Raw genomic sequence first — 23,869 nt, forward strand, 5'->3', positions numbered from 1 at the left:
CCTCCTGTGTGGGTGTTCCTGAGGCTTGAGGAGGGCACTTGTGGGCCCATTCTATGGTGTTCAACCATGGAAATGGGTCCACAGGTCCCACATCGACTGGTATGACCCAGGAGTTAAATAATGGTGCAAAGCAAGCTTTACACAATTTTTAGCCCCTCCTCCCACCCATACATCATTTTAGCACAGGGGATAAATATGGGGCTATGGGGTTAGCATCATTTATTAAATGGGAACGCCTACCTTGCATCTCATTGACACAAGGTAGATCCACACAACTAAACAATGGTGCAAACTCCAATATTTTGATGTTAGACGTGTCTAATGTCAAAATGTAGATATTAAGTTAGTTTTGCATCAAACTTCAGTAAAACAAAATTACACAAATTTGGCGCAAATGGAGTATAAATATGCCCCTGAGTACTGTTGACTAGGAATTTTTGTTCTTTTTCATCTTCCGACTACTGGTTGTTCTTGATCACTGTTACTTTGTTTAATTGACTCAGTCTCCTCAGTGACAGTTTATCAAAAGTGTTCCTCAAATAAACTTGCTTTCAGTCTCTCTTGGTTCAGTAATCACGCTTCTCTTCTGCAGTCACCACTGTTTAGCGCTCAGTTCTTCCTCAGAATCAGAATGTTCGTTCACTGCTTCACTTGGTTGGTTCACTGTGTTTACACTTGGCTCATTCATCACAGGTTCAGGGCGTACCTTGACTTCACTGTGAGACACTTCTTGGCTTCGAGGCACTTGTTGGCTTTTGGACACCTAAGTGCATTCTAAGAAGCTCAATTTTATAGACATGTGGTTGTTGTCACCACTGTTCACCACTGTGTCAGACTCATTGAGTATGGGATGCATGCACTCTGTTAGGCAGGCTGCAACACTTGACTGCTGTGTTGGTGACCAGGATGATCTGGAAGGGACCATGTCAGTTGGATTCAAGGTACAATTGTCTGATGTGTTCCTTCACTAGAACCCAGTCAACAAGGCTAATGTCATTCTACGTCTCCTGGCTTGGAAGGGCAGCTGTTGTCCTGATCTGGTAAGAGACGAATGCACCACAGGAGCCAGTATCTTGCAATAGTTGAGAATCACATAATCTGAAATATCCTCAGTCACCTCAGCAGGCACAGCAGGAAGACTCAGGGCTTTCCCCATGAGGATTGTAAGAGGTGATAATCCAGAAGTAATGCATTCAGCCACTAAAGTAATGTAGAGGCATGCAATTTAGTTAGAAGAGATTTCAGTGTCCCATTAATCAGTTCAACAATCCCTGATGCTTCAGGCCGATAACTACAATGCAGTCTCTGCTCCACTTGTAAGGCTACATACACAATTTACAGGACCTCAATATTGAAATAAGGCCCAGATTTATGCTTTTTGATGCAAAACTGCACTAGTGCAGTGTTGCGTCAAAAAGTTTAGCACAGACTAGCGCCATTTTTCAACGCCACCCGGACATCATATTTATACTATGACGCTGGGTGGTGCTAAAAATAGGTTAGAGTCCATTTTTTTATGTTAACCATTGCGCGTTGTCGTAAGAAAAAATTACTCTAGCCTGTTTTACGACACATAAACATGTTGCAAAATGGAAATACATAATTTTTACCCACATTAGCGTCAAATACAGACGCTAACGGAGAAAACAATGCAAAGGAGAGGCAAAATGGAGCCAGAAAGCCAGAAGAGACGCCAGGGTGACCCCAGTCAACCACGAACCAGCCAGGAGTACACAGACAAGACCCAGCGGAGGGAGAAGGAAAAGGGAAAGTGTCATTTCAGTGCAGAGAAGCACAAAATACTGGTGAGAGAGATGACAGATTATCAACATTAACTCTTCATCACATCAAAATTACCAATTGGAAGGAGAGAGGTAATCTCACAGCAGATAGTAGACAAGATTAACAGTGTGGCAGAGGTGAGGAGAACCATAAGAGTGCAAGAAACGCTGGCATGATTGTAAGCAAAAGACAAAGGAAAAAATGACAAGGAACAGGAAGTTAGAAACTGGAGGTGGTAGTCCAGCACACAAGAGGACTTGGATGAAATGGAGGAGATGGTTGCAGTGGTCATCCCAGAGGAATTGGTCACTGGAAGAGCAGGACAGGACAGTGCCACAAATGCAGGGTTAGTTGCATAGGGGAAATTAATGCTAAATTGTCAAGTGCAAGAATGGGGAGGCACATAGGACTCACACAATGCATGTCAAAGGAGCACAGAGGGACACATTGCACATGAAGCAAGATGTACCATGCTGACGTAAGCTACACATGTACCTAAGCGTTGGTGGTGCCATGCACCACAACACATACACAACCTGGACATATGTCAGTCACCAGGCCTAAATACCTAAATGTACATATGCAGCACATGGGATGGATGGCATGTATAATGACTGTGCCTCTGGTTGTGTCATTACAACATCCCGTTCATATAGTCATAGTAACCCTACCAACACGACCAAGACTTCAGAGACTAGGTAGTCAGTCAATACCATTCCTGGGGTTACGTCATAGTGGTGTCCCTTTCAGTAATACCTTGCAACAGCCTTGCCTCATTGCCCAAACACATGTGCGCTGCATCTTACAGCACACAATTCATTGCAACCATCCCATCAGTACCCTGACATGTGCCAGTAGCTCCACCACCCTGCACATTGACAACACATCCACATAAGGCAGCCACCACTCCATCATGCAGTGAGGATGCCCCCTGGGTGCAGGGAACAATAATTTGAGCAGGCGCTCGCGGAGGAGCAGGCTGGTCCTGTATCACTGGAAACATGCCACTACCCAGACCAACTAAACTGGTGTAGTGTGGAATGACACGTCTTGATGCTGAATAGAAATGTGCCACTACAGAAAATATGTATCTCAGATACCAAAGTGTAGGTCACAACAGTTATAGACTGAGCACACAACTCTCTGACACAACCATGTGAGACACATAGGAATGGGGAAATAAATACACACATATAACACATGGTGTATGAATGTGAACATAATGGTGTATAATTCCACATTGACGGGCGGGGGATGGTGCATGAGCAGCTCTGGTGCTGGTAAGAGTGCCAGTGCAGTGTACCCTTTGCAGTTGGCATACTGAGTCACATGTTGGGATGACGGTGTAAATCTGCAGTCTCATGGTAGCTCTGTGGGGCACTTAGCACCATATTGTGGATGGATCAAATAGAGTCAGTGCCAGTCTTGGGGTGCATTGGGGGTGACAGGAGATGCTGCACTTCACCCTGCAAATCAGGCAGTGGAAAGGACAAAGAGGCAGGGCACGGGACCCTCTGCACTGCCCATGCCAGGTGCATGGCCTGTGCAGGGGCACCCAGGAGCACACCAGATCACCACCGACCTTTGCATGGGGGTTTCACCACCATGCAAGTGCTGGTGGAAATGAGGTAACAGGCCTGGAGTGTAGAGTTGAATGTGATACTGGTCTGGTGTCACAAAACAGGTGACATTGCCACTATGTAAGCTGCTGGAAACCTGCCAGTGCCAGGCCAATGGCCTATGGGGCATTCCCCATTGACAACAGTTGTCACTACCACCTGCGCTGTAGGGGATGGTCATATAGACAATGGCAGTTAAGGGGTCATAGGACTGCCGTACTTGAAATGAAGGACCAGTATGATTACCTGCAGAAACACCATCTAAGTAGCTTGAGGCCCTGACCTAAGTTCAACTCCAGGTAACTGGCTATGTCCATAAACTAATTTACCATCTGAAACTGTGACATTCATAACGATGTACACAGCAAAAAATTATACCCATGTTGGCCATCCCTGGGTCTAACTCTGTGCCTGTGTCAAATTAGCTGCACTGCAACCATGCTGCATATCATGTATCATAGTGCAAGGATGGCTGCATTGAGGGAGAGATCATAGGTGTGTAGGAAAGCACACCTACCTGCACAGACAGAATATGAAATTGAACTCTGCTAGGTCCATGTGTGCTGTGCAATGTAGCATACATACACATACATCAACATGAGGAGTTATCAATGGTAACAAGAGCATAGTGTCCTGGCAATGCCATCCCTAGGGTGGTGCAAGGATTCAGTACTGCATGGGTATATGTGAAACATGTAAGACTGGGACAGGCGCATATTGCCATGTGTGGTGCTGTGGCTTGAGCACTACTCCCATTGCAAGGCCTCACAATTCAGATGGATACATAGGGAGAGTTGACAATGACAAGATGGTGTAAAGCCACAAAAGGGATATACATCACACCTAGTAGATGTGATGCAGCCAATTGCACCACCTGAGCTTTCCCTAATGTGACACCCAGCTATGGCAAAGGGCTGATAGACTGAAACCATGATGTACAGGGAGCAATGTTTGGGAACTAAGATGACAATGAGCCTCCAATAGCAAGTCATTGATGTGACATATCGACTGCCACAACACAGAAAGATTGATTTTACACAATCTCATTGCACAGGATGATGGCTCTCCTGCTGATCTGCCTGTCCTGGAGTACCCCGATGACCTGGATGACCAGCTGACAACCATCAGCCAAGAGACCCTCCAAGAAGTCCTTGTATACCTCCAGACACCACCTCCAGTTGCAAGTAGTAATACTGTAGCAGCCATCCCAAATGCCCTACCCAACACCCCAATAGTATGACCTGCCAGCACCAACACAGCTGAGGACTCTGAGGACCCAGTGACCAGCTTTGATAGGAAAGTGGTAGGAGTCCAGTGGGAGCTGGCCAAGGAGGTATGGGTGGTGCTTCACAATGAACAAACTGCAGCCAAACGAGGCACACACTCCCCAATGCAGTGTCTGAGGGACATAGATACTGCCATGAGGGAGAGACCACAACAACTGCCCTCCCAAACTGGCAGCAGCGTGACTGTGAGCAAGTGCACCGGGAAGTGGCCTCCCTCAGGGCAGACATTGCTGCCTACCACAGGGATGTTGCTGCTATCCTCAAAAATCAGCAGCTCCTCCTTGCTGCAGTAATGCCATATGTTGTTCCACAGATGGCAGCTGCCGGGGTGTGAAACAGAGGTACTTAACCTCATTTGTATTTGCCACTGGTCAGTTTTGCAGGACAGATTTTAAATGTAGGCTGTTGTCAGATGTGCCACAGTGCCCAACATTCCAACACAGGCCCATAACACTCACAGCTGAATTACCACACCGACCTGTCCTATACAAAGTAAACATAGTCACCTTGAGCGGTAGGTACACGGGATGGCAGATGCATAGACAAGTAGATGTGTTGTTGTTGCCGATGTGACAGCTCAGTTGTAAACAGGACATAAACATTTCAAGAGAGGTATTTGAAGGCAGGGTGGAATCCTTAGGCTAACACACAGTTTTCACTGTGCACTCATGGGAAGACCCTGAGACACAAGCATGTAAAAAAAAAGTAAAGGAGTACCCAAAAATGTTTAATAATAATGAAACTAAACTAAAACAAAATCAAGAAAACCTATCCTAAGCTAAACTAACCTATTCCAACTGTACTTACCCAACAACTAAACCTCACTACCCTATGCTAAACTTACCTAACACATTTAACACCACACCTAAAAATTGGCCCTCCACCCCCATTATGTTATGAGACACATGCAGGACAACATATACTTATACTAAACATATATTAACTATATCTAAACAAATATTTTTTTTATTTTTTTTACATGTATTTATTTTTCCTTTTTTACACACATGTACACCCCAACATGACTCCCCATCCACCAATTAACATGTAGATAGTTTAAAGAAAAACACCACCCAAATCCGCTTATCCTATCTAAACTGCACACCCACACTAACGCAACACTAACCCCCTAAAGCCCTGTATAAAACATGAATGAAAATGGGGAGGGAGGGGACAGAACTGGGAGGTGAGAGTTCCGAAGACACTCATAGTTTGGCCTTCTTGAGGTTTTTTTTTTACTGTATTACAGTCTTTTTGTATTAGCAGCCATCTCCTTCTCCAAACTGTCCAACCATTGCAACATAAGTGAAACCTCCCTCTGCCGATCCTGAAGCATCTTAGGGTCCAGGGCAGCAGGTGGTGTGGGCTGATGCACTGAGGTCAAAGCTATTGCAGTTGTGGTGGCAGCTGTGCACCCCTGCACTGCTGTGGAGCGGGGTCTATTCTGTGTGGCCTCTGCCAGTGTGGGACCCCCTTGTGTGAATGCCGCCATTTCCCTGTTGAATTCTCAGCACAATAGCGGTGAGCCATCCTCTGGAACCCAGATTACACTAACCTATTCCAACTATACTTAACCAACAACTAAACCTAGCTCCCCTATGCTAAACTTACCTAACACATTTAACACCACACTCTAAAAATTGCCCCCCCCCGCCCCTCTTATGTGACGAGACACATGCAGGACAACACATACTTATACTACACATATATTATTACTATATATAAACAAATATATATATATATATATATATATTTTTTTTTTACATCCATTTATTTTTCTTTTTTTACACACATGTACACTCCAACATGACTCCCCAACCACCAATTAACATGTAAACAGTAAAAAAAAAAACACTTAAATCCACTTATCCTATCTAAACTACATACCTACACTAATGTAACACTAACCCCTTAAAGCCCACTATAAAACATAAATGAAAATGGGGAGGGAGGGGACAGAACTGGGAGGTGAGAGTTCAGAAGACACTCATAGTTTGGCCTTCTTGAGGTTTTATTTAATGTATTACAGACTCTTTGTATTAGCAGCCACCTCCTTCTCCAAACTGCCCAACCGATACAACACAAGTGAAACATCCCTCTGCAGATCTTGTAGCATCTTAGGGTCCATGGCAGCAGCTGGTGTGGGCTGATGCACCGAAGTCAAAACTGTTGCAGTTGTGGGTGTTGATGTGGTAGCAGCTGTGCCCCCTGCACTGCTGTGGAGCTGGGTCTTTTCTGTGTGACCTCTGCCAGTGTGGGACCCCCTTGTGTGAATAGGGCCCTCCATTTCCCCCTTGATTTATTAGTACAATAGCGGTGAGCCATCCTCCGGAACCCAGATTCCACTGCCAGGATATGGAGGTACCGGACTGCCCTCTTTTGGTTCCTCATTGGTCATGTTGGCAGCTTATAAATGGAGACAGGCAACCATCAGTGTCAGCACTGTGTGGAGTATGTACAGATTATTAGCTTACACTTCTACATCTAATTACACATGTACTCCAACTCACATTCCAGAAAAGACAATGACCCTTAGAAATGTAACAACAACGCTGCCTTAGCATCATTTTATTGATGCCAAAGCGATGTAATACATGAATATGAACCAAACACATGGAGGTGTGCATTGCTTTTGTGTAATATGTAATAATGCAAAGTCAGTGAAAAATTCATATAGATTGGGCACAAACTTCCTCATTATCTGTGCCAATTTTGAACCATACATCACCAGTAACTTGAACATGTTATTGGGAGGATGGGATAATGTTGGTAACCATAAGGGGTCAGTGCTGATAGGTACACATGCAAGCCTGATCAATATGAATGTCACATACACTGTGAGCATCACATCTACCTACAAATTTGGAATTCCTCTCCCCCTGTGCCTAAGGGGGGGGGGATGGCCATGCAATCCATCATCTCAGCTGTCCTGGTCATCCACCAAGGCATGCCCACTCATACACATATACGGAGTCAGGGAGTGGACCATAGGTTAGGAGGGCTGACAACTAGGAATCTGGTATTCATAGGTCTATCACAACTACATTCACGTGTCCAGGTGTAGACACCCAGCAATACCTGGTCTGCAAATACAATTCCTTACACACCCATTCCCATGCCAGCACACATTTGCCTTTGACATGCATGCATGCCAATTATATTCCACATAAGTGTTACATACATGAAATGCAAGAAAATATGGTGCGCCATGCTGGGGGACAATTGCCAACCCAGTCCCCATTCTTCATGACAATACAGGGATGCACCAAATTGGGTTCAAAATGGTGCATCCCGGAGTTCTGTGAATGATGGAGTGCCCCACTGCCAATATTCTCACAGCATTGCAGTCTGTCATTCTTAGGCACATATGGCCCTACATGTGGCTTGTTATTACCTTGTTTACATAATGCTGGCTGTTGAGCACCACAAGCTTCACAAGAAGTGACCCTCTGGCATCTTATACATGACACTATGCCGGGGCACAGATGTTGCAATGGCCCCTGAAATGTGTGCCTTCGTGATGGTTGTGCCTGACCTACTAGACATCTGACCTGCATTGGTATCATGGTTGGACATGTGAACTCTGTAGGAGGCTGGCCTGGTTTGTAGTGGGTACCTTGGGTACTTATACCTTATACCAGGTCCAGTTATCCCTTATTAGGAAAATGTGGTGGTGTTCTAGCAGATTAAACTGACAGAGGTAGCTATAGCAGAGCAGCTTAGGCTGAACTAGGAGACATGTAAAGCTCCTGCAATACCACTTATAATTACACAGTAATTATACACAAGTAAAGACAATACTCAGTGTTACCAAAAATAAAGGTAGTTTATTTGGGTGACACAAGGCCAAAAATATCTAAAGGTAAGTATTATACACAATATATACACTAGACACCAAAATAAGGTAAGTAATTAGACATAGGATAGTGCAAACAATAGGAAATGCTATAGAATGCAATGGGAGAAAATAGGACTAGGGGCAACACAAACCATATACTGAGAAAGTGGAATGTGAATCACAAATTTCCCCATAGACTAGTGTAGTGTGTAGAGAATCGCTGGGAGAGTAAGAAAACCCGATAGGTGAGTAAAATACCCCACCCCGGAGCCCAGGAAAGTAGGAGTAAAGTACTGCAAGTTTCCTTAGGACACACTACAAGTCGTGATTAGAGTTATTGCAAGAACAAAGCAAGACTGCAAACAACAAATGGTAGATTCCTGGACCTGAAGACCTGGAAAGAGAGGAGATCAAGTCCAGAAGTCAGAAGAAGTTGCAGGAAGGACAGGAGCCCCTGCCAACCTAGAATGGGGTGCAAAAGAAGAGTCCCTTGTTGGTCGAAGACTGCAGAAATGCACCAAAGGAAGATGTCTGCGGGTTCCTGCATAATCCACTGGATGTGCCACGAAGAGTTGTTGGATGCAGGTGAGTTTCCGTGCTGGATTCGTCAAACAAGCCTTGATTCAAGCAAAGTCGTGTTTTGCATCAAAGTGGTGCTGCCTGGACCCAGGAGGGACCTGGGGGCCTCAACTCAGACTGAGGAGGCAGAGGGGGCTCCCAACACTGGACGGAACCCACAGATGACCAGGCAGCACCCACGGAGGTCCCAGGACATGGGGACAAAGAAGGCGGAAAATGAAGTTGTTGCAGCACAACAAAAGAAATTCCCATGCCGCCGGAGGACTACTCAGCGAGTTGAACGTCGCAGGATGGAGTGCTGGGGACCTGGGCCAGGCTGTGCACAAAGGAATCTTGCACATAGTGCACAGAGGCCTCAGGAGGAAGATGCAGTGGACAGGGGTACTGTCATACACGGGGAAGGCAAGCTCTTACCTCCTCCAAATTTGGACAGCAGGACCTTAGGATGGTCTGTGTCGAAGGGATCCACCACCTGTGTTCCAAGGAGAAAGCTCGTTGCCAGGAGAGGAGCCCAAGAGAACCGGTCGTCGACTTAGAAGGTGCCTGAAAGAGCAGGGAAGTGACTCCCTCAGTCTATGGGAGATTTCTTTGGTCCTTCTGTTGCAGGGTGAAGTCAGGGAGTCCCCAGAGCGTGAACGCTGTGGAAACTGTTGCAGTTGCTGGCTGGAGCTGAAGCTGCAGAGGAAAAGTAGCCCTTCTGGATACTTTGTTGCTGTTACAGCGGTTCCGGGAGCAGGCTGCAGTTGATCCAAGGTCAGAGGATGAAGTAGTAGTTACAAAGGATTCCTGATGGAAACTTGCAAGCAGAATCTGAAGAGAAACCCACAGGAGAGACCCTAAATAGCCCTGAGAGGGGGATTGGCTACCTCATCAGGTTTGGAACTACCAGGAGGGGTCTCTGACGTCACCTGCTGGCACTGGCCACTCAGAGGCCTCCAGAGTGTCCACACACCTTGGAAAACAAGATAGATGAAGCCTGGGACACACTGGAGGAGCTCTGGGCACCACCCTTTGGGTGGTGATGGACAGGGGAGTGATCACTCCCCTTTCCTTTGTCCAGTATCGCGCCAGAGTAGGGACTGGGGTTCCCTGCACTGGTGTAGCCTGGCTTATGCAAGGAGGGCAGCATCTGTGCCCTTCAAAGCATTTCTAGAGGCTGGGGGAGGCTACCACTCCCCAGCCTGTAACACCTATTTCCAAAGGGAGAGGGTGTAACACCCTGCTCCCAAAGGAAATGCTTTAATCTGCCTTCCTGGGACTGCGCTGATCAGACCCCAGGAGGGCAGAACTGTGTCTGTGAGGTGGCAGCAGCTGTAGTGGCAGTGCAAGCCTCAGAGAGCTGGTTTGGCAGTGATGGGGGTCCATGGTAGAGCCCCCAGAATGCATGGAATTGGCTCCCCAATACCAGATTCGGAATGGGGGAACAATTCCATGATCTTAGACACCTTACATGGCCATATTCAGAGTTACCATTGTGAAGCTACATATAGGTATTGACCTATATGTAGTGCACGTGTGTAATGGCGCCCCCACACTGACAAAGTCTGGGGAATTGGCCCTGGGCTGTGTGGGGGCACCTTTGCTAGTGAAATTCGCCTTCACACTTAATAACTTTGCACCTAGCCTTCAGTAAATGAAGGTTAGACATATACATGACTTATAAGTTACTTAAATGCAGTGAAAATGGCTGTGAAATAGTGTGTGGATTATTTCACGCAGGCTGCAATGGCAGGCCTGTGAAATGGTTTGTCTGAGCTCCTTATGGGTGGCAAAAGAAATGCTGCAGCACATAAGGATTTCCTGGAACCCAAATGCCCTGGGTACCTAGGTACCATTTACTAGGAACTTATAAGGGGAGTCAAGTGTGCCAATTGAAATTGGTAAATGAAGTCACTAGCCTATAGTGACATATTTAAAAGCAGAGAGAGCACTGAGTTTTTGATTAGCAGAGCCTGAGTGACACAGTTAAGCACTACTGACAACACACACATTAGGCCACAAACTATGAGCACTGGGGTCCTGACCAGCAGGATCCCAGTGAGACAGGTAAAAACATACTGACATACAGGTACAAAATGGAGGTAACATGGCAAAGAAAGATGGTGCTTTCCTACAGACTCCATGTCTAGACTGGTGCAGATACACTTGATTCTGGTTGCATGCTACTTGTTCACAAGCATTGCATGCAGTATTCCAGCTTGTCTGCTATTGTCATTCAAGAGCAGTGAACAGTAAATGTGCCAATGGTGCTCTTGTAGACCCTCTTCAGGTGGTGGAGCACCTTGCCCCACTGCAGCCACCTGATTTCAGTTTGGTAGCCCTGGATGACCTGGCCCCCCATCTGCAGCATCATCAGCAGGTAGTGGGCAACCAGCCACACACATCCACCCAACTCTTCCTCTCCCATGCTGGTCAACCTCCCTCTACCTGACATGTTATTAATGCTGAAGGTTTACCCCAGATATGTAGAAAAAATGAGAATGAATGGAAACTAAGCCCAATAATTAGTCCCGACCAGCTCAAATGATCAACTACCCTGGACAGACACCACACAGTACATATACAAATATACACAAAAAACACATAAAATCATACTGGGACAAAAAGTAGACAATAATTAACACAACATGACAAGAGGGACTCTGCAAGATTCAATAATAAACCAAGACACAACCACCAGCACCAAAGCATAACCACACAGTCAAAAAGGCACAGACTGTAAAAAGAAAGTGAAACTACATTCACTGTACCATGCTTGTAGACAGGATTTCCTATTACATAATTTCCTGTCCCCTTGCATCACGTTTTGAGTTATGCGTGTATTTATATGATGCATTTGACACTTGCGTGGGTTTTTTAAATGCATAACGCATGTGTGTGTTTATATTGACGCATGACCGTTATGCGTCAGTTTTACCGAAAATCAGCATTGAGAGGAGTGCGAAGGAGGAATTTACGCTAAGGGCCCATGTGACATTTTCTTTGTGTTTGCGGTCGTTTTATACGCATCTGTGTCATTTTATTTGACTCAATTCCTGACTGCGTGTTTTTTTCCCATTGACCTTAGATGCACCCTGAATTAACATACATAAGTCATGGGCTGCGCTGCAGTGTGGTATGTTGGCTATGGCCACATGTGGTAGTCCATGCAACAATGTGATGAGGGTGTCATTGGTCCGTTCCACCAATGTGTGTGTTACAGAGTCAACAGCATGCAAATAGTTGCATTTCGTGCATATATATGCATGTTTGACAACAGTGTATCCATATATGTTTGGCAGTCAGTACAATGAAATAGCTCTGGTTTGTGATTGTGTATAGTGTTTTTGTATGTGATGTGTGATGTTGTCATACAGAGCATATTATTTAAAACTACATACACAGCTCAAGCATTGTTGATGTTGTGTGAAACAATGCTACCTAGGAAATGTTAACCAAAACTGTCTCCGTATGCAGATTTGGAGTTTATGGAGACTTGTGTGTGGCCTACATACATGTCTGACATGTGTACATCTTTGGTACCTACTGTGTATGACACACTGCCTACATTCCACCCAAATTATGTTTTGAACACAGAAGTTTGATATAACTCATTGCATTTACCAATGGTTGTTGGTTTTGTGTGGTTGACCTGCAGCCCTAGCTGCATATGTTCTCATCTATACTGAACTGCATTCCACAGACGTGTCCATGCAATGTGTGTGGTCATTGTTAGGAATAAGGTTTTTGGTTGGCAGTCAGGTTACCCCCTGAACAAAGCAAGGACCCTCACTCTAGCCAGGGTAAGTCACACACAATCCAAATTATCCTGTGCCCACCCTCTGGTAGCTTGGCACTGAGCAGTCAGGCTTAACTTAGAAGACAATGTGTAAAGTATTTGTGCAATAAATCATACAATAACACAATATAGCACCACAAAAATACACCACACAGTGTTTAGAAAAATATATAATATTTATCTGGATAAATGCAGGCCAAAATGATCAAAGATGCAATAAGTAAATGTAGAGATATCACTGAAATGTGACATTAAGGCCCTCATTCCGACCTTCGTGGTCTTTTTGAAAGACCGGCAAGTTACCGCCGGACCGAAGACCGCCAGTGAGGGTGGTCTTACGCCAACCATATTATGTCTGGTGGCGACCCTCTGCCTTTTTTTGGACAGAGAGCCACCAGAAGCCATACTGGCGATCGGCAATGTAGTGGAGGCTGCTCCTCCGTCACTGCCCCGTCATCAGAACACGGCCCACCGAATTATGTTCCAGTATTCGTGCAGCAGCCCCATCAATTCAGTTCCCTCCCAGAGGACCACCGAAGCAGGTAAGGTGATCGTCCAACAGGGGAGGGAGTTGGGGCGGTGTTGTGTGGTGTGTGCGTGAATGGGGGTGTAAGTGTGAGTGTATAGAGGGGGTGTGTGGGTGCGTGTATGTTTGCGGGGGGTATGTATGTGTGCATGTGTGCATTTAAGTGCGCATGTATGTGTGTAAATGGTGTGTGTGTGCGTGGTATGTTTGGGGGACCTATGGGTGTGGGGGGCAGGGGTGTGGAGGGGGCCCTACCACCTTTGGGAGGTATTAGGGGGGTCGTGGTTGTTTCCAGCCTGGCAGATGGTGTGGTACATTGGTGGTTTGGCATGTGGAGTTGTAATGGTGGCCACTGTACTCACCCCCTTGTGGCTGCTGTGATGCCCTCAAGCGCTCATCCAGCTCAGGGTAGGCCACTGCCATTATGCAGGCCATCAGGGGGGTCAGGGTCCGACGGGCACCCCTTCCCCGTTGGGAAGCCATCCGCAGCTGGGACTCCACGGTCTTTCATGCCCAGCGTCTCAGGTCCTCTAATCGTTTGCGACAGTGGGTGCTCCGCCTGCCTTTGATCCTAAGGGTGCGCACCTACTTGGTGATGGCACGCCATATTCCGTTCTTTTGATGGGAGCTGACCTGCAGAGGCAATACAGACAGCAGAACACCATTAGACAAACACTTCAGCTTGTCACACAAATGGCCCAACATACCCGCTTGCATCACCATTGGCACTCACAGAGCCCAGCCCACAACAAGAGGACATCCACCCACCTCCCTTACACGAGTCCTTAACACACAACTCCAAACATTCATGCCACATGCATTGTGCAGAAGGTGTACTCGCCTGTTGGTCTGGAGGCCCATACAGCAGTCCGTGCTGGGGTAGGACCCCATCTACCAGTCACTCCAACTACTCAGAAGGGAAGGCAGGGGCCCTTTCATCAGTCACACAGGCCATGCTGGTTCCAGACACAGGTCACAGCAGCACATGCAGTGTAGGTCCTCTCCTATAGAAGGTCAGGAAACAAGTGAGGAATCTGATAGAAAATGGCTGTCATGTCCGCGGCGGTGCATACCGTCACCACCGGCGTAGATAACTATTGGCCACTGTACCCCATAGGGCCCAATATTAACCAATGAAGAATTGCACTGTGGTTGACAACCACCTACCACCACGCGCACAAAGTCAGCGGCATTACCTCACTTCCACTTGTCCCTCCACACAGGACAGGCGTTCGCCATTTCAGGGCCCAATATTAATCAATGAAGAATTGCACCGCGGCTGACGACCACCTACCACCACGGCGCACAACGTCAGTGTCATTACCTCACTTCCACCTGTCCTTCCACACAGGACGGGCAGTCGCCATTTCAGGGGGGTGAACAGGCCTATCAATTATTGCTACGTCACAGGATCAATGGGCATATACTTCAGTAATTACACTATCCCATTACATGTTTGCACTTTGTGAACTGGTGTTGTATCTCCATTGTTCAGTTTGTGACATCCTACTCACTCTTGTGTCCCTAAGATACCCACCGCTGTGGATGAATAGGAGAAGGAGACATACACCCGTGTACAGACCTCTGGTGGACTTGGCTACACTGGAGGAAAGGCAAATAATACTCACCTATAGACTGGACAGGGCCACAATCACAGAGCTGTGTGCCCAATTGGAGCCTCACCTGATATCTGCTATCCGTCACCCCACTGGGATCCCCCCTCTTGTGCAAGTGCTATCAGTTCTCCCTTTCCTGGCAACTGGTGCTTTCCAAGTGGCAGTGGGCTTGGCAGCAGGAATGTCACAGCCAATGTTCTCAAACGTGCTAACAAGAGTGTTGTCTGTCCTGATAAAACACATGTGCAGCTACATTGCATTTCCTCAGATTGAGGATTTGGCCACTGTGAGGGCCGGATTTAATGAAATGGGACACATCCCCAATATAATAGATGCGAATGACAGAACACATATTGCATTTGTGCCCCCACCCACCAGAATTAATAGGCGTTCAGAAATCGTAAGAGTTTCCACTCCATGAATGAGCAGATGGTGTGCTTGACGGCCCAGTGCACCTCCCACGTCAATGCTAAGTATCGGGGGTCGGTGCATGATGCCTTTGTCCTGAGAAATAGCAGCATCGCAAATGTGATTGCCTAACTACAGAGGCACGGGGTGTGGCTAATATGTGAGCCCTGTTTCCCACCTAGTATATGTTGGTGTACGCCTATGATGTTGGCCTTATAGGGTATTGTGTGGCTAAATGTTGTCCCTCAATATTTGCAGATGGCTCTGGTTACCCAAACCTGTCATGGCTGCTGACCCCTGTGAGGAATGCCAGGACAAAGGCAGAAAGACATTATAATGAGGCACATGGGCGAACCAGAAGGATAATTGAAAGGATCTTTGGCCTCCTTAAGGCCAGGTTCAGGTGCCTCCATCTGACAGGTCACTGTGCTACTCACCCAAAAGGGTCTGCCAGATAGTAGTGGCATGCTGCATGTTGCACAACCTGGCACTCAGATGGCATCTATCTTTTCTGCAGGAGGAGGAGACTGGAGATCCCACTGTGGCAGTAGTGGACCCTGAGGACAGTGAAGATGAGGAGGCAGAGGATGAGGATGTGGACAACAGAACATCAGTGATACGTCAGTACCTCCAATGACACACATTGTGAGACAGTGCAACTTTACATTTCTATGAGTATTGTTGTATTCTGTGTGATATTACCATGCTGGAATTACCCACTTCTTTGCCCTACCTACTGTTACCTCTGGATATTCATTTTGCAGTATTGGTGATATGACACATTCTCCTGGTGTGATCACAGCAGCCAGCTACAGGTCATTAATTTCATGCTCATTCTATGTACAGTTCATTTGCAATGGTAGTAGCTGTTTCAATCAATACAAATTTGCAATACATGAATTACTAGTAGTCAATTTTTTTCCAAGGGTGTTTAGTGTAGTGCTAAAATCGAGAGGGGAAAGTGCAATGGGATGGGGTGATGATGGAGGAAAGTCCAGGATAATGTTCCAGTCTGTTTGTAGCACGGTTGTATTGTCCATGGGGACATAGGAAGGGGAGCGATGGCAGTTCAAGGTGAATTAGGTGACTGAGTGGGACACAATGGGGACAATCAGGAGTGTCTCATTTCCTGGTGATGGTCTTGGCAAGTGTCTCTGGCTTCTGTCTAGTTCGCTGGGTAACGTTTGCAGGGTGGTTCACCTTCTGCAGGGGGAGGGGTGCTGGTTGCCTGTTGGTCCTATGGCGGGGCCTCCTGGCCACTAGTGGCAGCGGAAGTGGAGGGCTGTTCAGATGACTAGCTAGTGGTAGTGTATCGCTGGTGTGACACTGCCTCCCTCATAATGTTGGCCATGTCTGCCAGCACCCCTGCTATGGAGATCAGGGTGTTGTTGATGGCCTGCAAGTCCTCCCTGATCCCCTGATACTGTCCCTCCTGCGGCCACCTGTTCTCCTGAACGTTGTCTAGGATCTGGCCCATTGTGTCCTGGGAATGTTGATAGACTCCCAGGATCTCAGAGAGTGCCTACTGGAGAGTCAGTTCCTTGGTCCTGTCCTCCCCGTTGCACACAGCAGTCCTCCCAGTGTCCCTGCTGGACTGTGGCTCTGTCCCCTGATCCGTGTTCCCACTGACCCCAGGTCCCTGATTGTCTTGTGTAAGAGGTGTGGCCTGTGGTCCCTGTACAAGTGGGCACACTGCTCTGCTGATTGACGTGTCCTGGGGACAGAGGTGTGGGTATGCTGGGTGGGTGCGGTGGTGTTGGTTCCTGATGGGAGAGGCTCTGTGGTGGTCTGAGATTGTGCTTAGGTGACTGACTGTCCAGTGGTCCCTGATGGTCCAGGTAGATTGACCAGATCCAGAAGCCCAAAGTTACTGTCATCACTGTGGGCGTCTTCTGTTGGGGGACTGGATAGTGGTGGCACCTCCTCTCCAGTGACTTTGGCTGGGGTACCTGTGGGGATGTAAATGATGTATTATGCTTCAGGTGTCTGACATTTGTACTTCTGTAGCTTCCCCTCTATGGTTCTTGTTCCCCGGCCAGCTTTTGCTTGTGTATGTTGTTGTATAGTGGTTATGTTAGTTTCCCTATGCTGTGCATGCTTTGGTGATGAGTGTCCATGCAGGGCTGGGAGGGGTGTCCATGCATTGGTACAGCAAGCAGGGCTTGGCATTGAGATTAGTGTGATGTGATGGTGGAGTGTGTGGGATGGAGTGGAGTGATGGGAGTGAGGATGTGGGAATGTGATGGCATGCAGGTTTGGGGGGTGATAATTGTTAAAAGTTGACTTACCAGTGTCCAGTCCTCCTCCAACTCAAGCCAGGCCCTCGGGATGCAGTATTGCCTGTACCTGCTCCTCCCATGCTGTGAGTTGTGGGTGAGGATGTGTTACAACTCGGTCGTCCAATTTCTAGGGGGCGCTGTAAGGAGACTGTCGGATGCCTGGGATTCACCTTGAACACTTATATAGAGTCCCTTGCTGACTCCCGTTTCTTTCTCTTTTTACCATGGTATGCTTTTGTAGTATTACATTTGCTTCCTGGGACTGCAAATCCCATAATGCACAGCCTGGTAGTCAGGAAAGCCAGGATTCTGTTTCCCAATGTTTTCTATGGGAGAAATCCAGTTGCTTCTTTTCACCGGATCCTCTTCTCCAGGACTTGCAAGTGTCTGAAAATATACACACACCTGAGACCTCTCCTGTGCATCTCAGTCATGTGATTCCACCTGGGGTTTTCTGCAGCTTGGAACTGCTTATAAGCAGCCATTTCCTCAAGATCCTTCGTCATGCATTGGAGTTTGATTCCTTTCTGTTACAGACCCCTTATCGGATGGAGTTCCAATCTTGTTCCTGTTCTGTTCCCGTTTGAACCTGTTTCCTATTTCTCTGCCCTGCTCCTGCCTTGTTCCAGCCTGAACCTGATCTATGTTTCCCAGTCCTGTTTTCTGCTTATTCTTACTCCTTGTATTCCAGCTCAGCCCTTGCTTGTTCCAGCCAGAGCCTGCTCTCTGTTTCCCGTTCCTGTCTGTTTGTTCCAGCCCAACGTTTGCACCCTGTTTTCCAGTCCTAGCGCTGCCTTTGCTTCATTCCTGAGCCTGTTCCCAGTTCCTGCCCCTGTCTCCTAGTTTGTTCCTTCTGTTTCCATTCCCTCTTGGATATCTGCGTCTGGTAAGTGTTCTATCAGTCTTCACCAATGTATAAGTGTTTTCCTTTGTTCTGGGATTGGCTCCCCATCTCCAGGAGGTAATCCCAACTCCAATCCTTGTCTAGTGTTATACATTGTCTTTTGTGCCTAACAGTGACAGTGTGCTATTGCTGTTTTTCCAGGAATTGCCACTGTGTTTCCAGCTGGACTCACAAGAGCTAGTCTTCTGTATGTAAGTACTATCCTTGTTTGTACCCTACGGTCCAGAGACAGAATCACTTCTGTTACCTCCTTTCTATGGGTCTGGCAGGGTGACTATCTGTAAAACCAAACTGCACAGAGGCATTGGCATTCCCTGTCACTGTTGAAGGTTCTGCGCCCTACTCTGTACAACCCCAGCGTGTTTGTCAATTAGTAATCTGTTTCCTGTTTGTTCACACAAGGGTTGCTCTGCTTTTACTCTCCTGTTTCCTGTTCCTGTCCATAGCTGTCCTTTCCCATGTATGCCTTTAGCTGCTTTTCTGCCCAGCACACTACCTCTTTAGGAGATTCAGTGACCTCAAGGGGTGTCCCAACCAGAGTCCTGATCAGACCCACCCGAAACCGTGACAGGAGGTGGGATCCACTGCCAGTCCTCTGGATAGCTAGCTCGTGTCTTGCTGCTATGGAACGTACCTTCCCCCATAGGTCATTCCACCTCTTCCTGATGTTATCCCTTGTTAGTGGGTGCTGTCCCATGGCGTTGACCCTGTCCACGATTCTCCGCCATAGCTCCATCTTCTTTGCTATTGATATTTGCTGCACCTGTGCTCCAAAAAGCTGTGGCTCTACCCTGACGATTTCCTCCACCATGACCCTTAACTCCTCCTCTGTGAAACGGGGGTGCCTTTGTGGTGCCATGGGTGTTATGTGATGTGTGTTGGTGAGGGTGTGTTGGGAATTGTGGTAGGGTGTGTGATGTGGAGTGCGTGAGGGGTGTATGGGTGTGAGTGGTGTGTGTGTCTAGTTGTGGCAGTTGTCTTGGTGTCTGTCTGGTGGCAATGATTTGTATTTGTAAAGGGTTGTGGGTAATGTGGGTGTGTGTTTTACAGTGGTGTGGGTGTGGTGTGTGTATGGGTGTCAGGTGTGTGTTGTTTGAATTGTCCAATGTGGTGTTGTTTTGTATGTTGTTGTCCATTATGAGCGCAGCGGTATGTACCACCAATGGTTTACCGCCGTTGAATGTCCGCCATGGTGATTCGTGGGTCATAATATGATGGGCGTTGATCGATTGGCGTAATGGTGTGTGTTTTGGGACTGCCACCTTTGCACTGACCTTTGGTCTGGCGGATTTGTTTATGTGCCTGTATTCTGTCAGATTGGTGTGTGTGCATTATAATATGGTGAACGGATATTCACCAGTGCGGTGGTAAGTAGACGGCCGTCAGCACGGCGGTAAGTGGCATTTACCATCAATATCATAATGAGGGCCTTTCTTTTTTTAACATTTTTGGAGCGGAGTCACGTATCCACTACCTCTCTGCTCGTAATTTTTTTTTAAAGTTGCTCTTTAGATCTGGGGGGTCCCACCAGAGGTAAGGGGTCATGGTGCTCGTACCCTGGCCACTTCCATTTCGTTTTTTACTTATTTTTGGGGCTCAAGTTTTGGGAAGGTTCGTCAAACGGTGCCAAAAATAAAGGCACGTAAAAAAAAAATGCTTTTTATATCGAAATTCGGTCCTAACTAAACCTACCTAGTGGTGACGGGCACTAGGAAAAATATATATATATTTTTTTTTCTCCAAATGGCCCCAATGAAAGCGCGCTCCATTAAGTCGGTGCTCGTGTCAGGGACGGGCCGCCAACCCTGTAATTACTTTCTCCACCAAATGACACAAGGTCAAACACAGCACACACAGGAGACCTTGTGTTTGAATAATTTATTCTTCCAAAAGAGAAAAGAAACCCAAACTTCACCAAGGCGTTTCAACCACCAAAGGTCTTGATCACGGTGAATGAGTGATCCATTTACCACTAAATCTATACTTTTTCCTATTATCTGCCATTATGCGGCATTCTGGGAAATGTAGTTATCAACACCTTTTTGTCATTCTATACATTTACTCCTATAACAAATCCAATAAAAAACTTTCATCCTACATACAACAGTGATAAATCAAAGCATACATTTTACAGATATTAAAACCAAATATTAACATTAAACTATTGACCTTGTCTTTTTATGCATGAAAAAAAAACAATTCCAACCTTTTTTTGGATTATAGATATTTTTGCTAAAGCTTTTAAATGTCTCAGAAATTGGAAATAAGGAGGAAGAAAAAAGAGGAAAAAGAAGGAAGAAAGAAGAAAGAAGAGAGAAGAAAAGGGGGAGAGAGGAGAAAGGGGGGACAAACATCCCATCACCAGCAAGTTTTTTCGCTACAAAGTAAAAGAGCAAAAGAAAAGGACTATTTCCATATATACCCCTATTGTTCATACAGTGTATTATCCACTTTTGGGGTTTCCTTTTCTATTGTTTAGAAATCTTCAGTTCTCTCTCATAGCGACAAATTCCATATTTGCTGCTCAACTGATACTGGGAAAATATCTCCTTTATATGCTATCCCTATCTGATTCTTTCCATAGACAGCTCTTAACATTATCTATGATATAAGGCACATTCATCTCCATATGTATCAATATCTATATATTCATGTAATGGCTAATCCTAATTCCACACACAATAATATGCATGATCCATTACCTTTCTGCGTGTATTTAGAATGCCAACACGACTTAGAGATGGCAATAAAGTTCTTCATCCCCATTGATCCCATATGGGGAATTAGTCTGTATTCTGATTATCAACCTTGATTCTAGGCGTCGCAGCTTTAGAACTCTGTCGCCTCCTCTCTCATGTTTCTTTACCACCGCTATACCAGAGAAACTCATGTGTAACCAATTTGCTCCCACATGATTTCTCAGATGTTTAGTCATTGCATAATTGCTGTCGCCATTTTGAACTGCTCTTAAGTGTTCTAAGATTCGTTTTTTCAAGGGACAAATAGTACTGCCCACATACCTCATGCCACAGAGACATTCTATCACGTATACTACAAATGTAGTATCGCATGTGATTCTTTCATCAATTGTAAAGGCTCTGCCAGGGGAATCTACTATTTGTTTTCTGTTGCTGCCAATTCTACATGCTTTACATTTGTTGCAACAGAAGAAGCCCTTTTGTGAGGCTGACAGCCAATTAGATGTCAATGGTAGTTCAAAATGACTTTTCACTAATTTATCTTGTAACAATGGTGCTTTCCTGTACGTTATATTAGGACGTTCATCTACTTTTTTGACCAATGTCTGTCTTTTTTAATCAAATGCCAATGTATATTAAAAATGTTCAAGATTTGTGTATTTTCCTTGCTATAATCCAGGATCAAGCGTATCTTATTATCTTGTTCTTTGCTCTTCTGGTTACCTGTTTGTACCAAAATTTCCTTTCTACATTTCTGTCTTGCTTTTTGTTTTCCTTGCTTTATATCTCTGATCTTATATCCTCTGGATAAGAACCTAAGTTTCATTTCCTGGTACTTCGACTCCATATCATCTACATTGGAACAATTTTTTTTTATCCTAATAAACTCTCCATATGGAATACTCTTAAGGAGTGAAATAGAATGAAAACTTGAGCAATGTAAGATACTATTTGTAGCTGTTGGTTTTCGATACAGAGTTGTTTGCAGTGAGTTGCCTTTAATGTATACCTCCACATCCAGGAATATTATAGAGACCTTATTCATTTTGTATGTGAATTGGAGTCCTATGTCATTACTATTTAATTTATCAAAGAACTCCACAAACATTTCCTCAGTACTACTCCAAATTATGAATAGGTCATCTTTGTACCTCAACCACACTGGGACATGTTCCATGTAACATTCGTTTTCTTCTCCCCAAGCTACGGACTTTTCCCAATATCCCATGGTTAAATTTGCCTGGCTTGGAGAAAATGATACTCCCATAGCTGTCCCACAAGTTTGTTGGTAAACATCATGGTTGAAAATTAAAGTATTGTTATGTAGACATATTTCTATCATTTCTTCTAACATTTCCGAATGTTTTAAAAGGTGAATATTTCTCTGTTGTATAACATATTTCACCGCTTTTATACCTACATCATGTGATATTGAGGTATATAAAGACACAACATCAATGGTGATTAGTATATAGTTCTCCTGCTATGTTATGCCTTCCAAGCATCTTATAAAGTCGCCTGAGTCTTTAATATATGAGTTAAGATCTGTTACCATTGGCGCCAGAAAATGATCCACATATTCAGATACTTTCTCATATAATGAGCCACAACTAGAGATAATCGGTCTTCCTGGAGGTTTGTTCAGAGTCCTATGGTAGGAGATACAAAGTGGGTAACATCGGATTATCATTTCTCATAAAATGTAGTTCATCTCTACTGATTAGACCATCTGCACACCACTTCTCCAACTTTTGATTTAATTCCAAAACTAAACTGTTCATGGGATTGTTTGTCAATCTCCGATAATTAGTTTCTTCTCCAAGTTCTTTATAGGCCTCCTCTAAATAGTCGCCATCAAAACCTTCAAGGCATCTCGTTCGTTGTTCCTTTGTTAAATTCTCTTGTGCTTTTTTATTTCCATCATATTTTATTTTTTCCAAGTCCATCACAACCAAATCGGGAAACATATCAATCTTATTTCCTGGTGCTAAAACTGGACAAAATTTGGATCTGGGTTTGAAATTTGTATTCTCCCATTGTTCATAGTTAATGTCCAATGTCGAAGGTACTTGTGTTGCCGACATCATATCTTCCTCCAGATTGTGCAATAGATCATGGGCCGTTTTTAAATCAGATTTTTGCTCAATTATCATGTTTGATTTCCAACTTTCTTCCATTGATTCCAGTGTCACATTCTGTTCACCATTCTCTTTCATGTGTCCTGTTAAGTTAATATTGTTCATTTTGGTAAAGTGTTTAGCCAATTTTAGGCCCCTATTTATACTTTTTGACACACAACAAAATTTTTACCGCCGGCTAACGCCATTCCAAAGCGCCATGCGGGCGCCTTATTTATTGAACGACGTTAGCCAGCGCTGCGGACTGGTGTGCGTAAAAAAAAATGACTCACACCAGGCAGCGCCAGCGTAGGGGAAAATGGAGGTTGGGCGTCAAAAAATGGGGCAAGTCAGGTCTGAGGCAAAATTCAGGCCTCAACCCGATTTGCGCCATTTTTTTTAACGCCCAACCTCCATTGACATGACTCCTGTCTTAGC

Source organism: Pleurodeles waltl, chromosome 2_2, assembly GCF_031143425.1.
Source record: "Pleurodeles waltl isolate 20211129_DDA chromosome 2_2, aPleWal1.hap1.20221129, whole genome shotgun sequence".
Taxonomy (NCBI): domain Eukaryota; kingdom Metazoa; phylum Chordata; class Amphibia; order Caudata; family Salamandridae; genus Pleurodeles; species Pleurodeles waltl.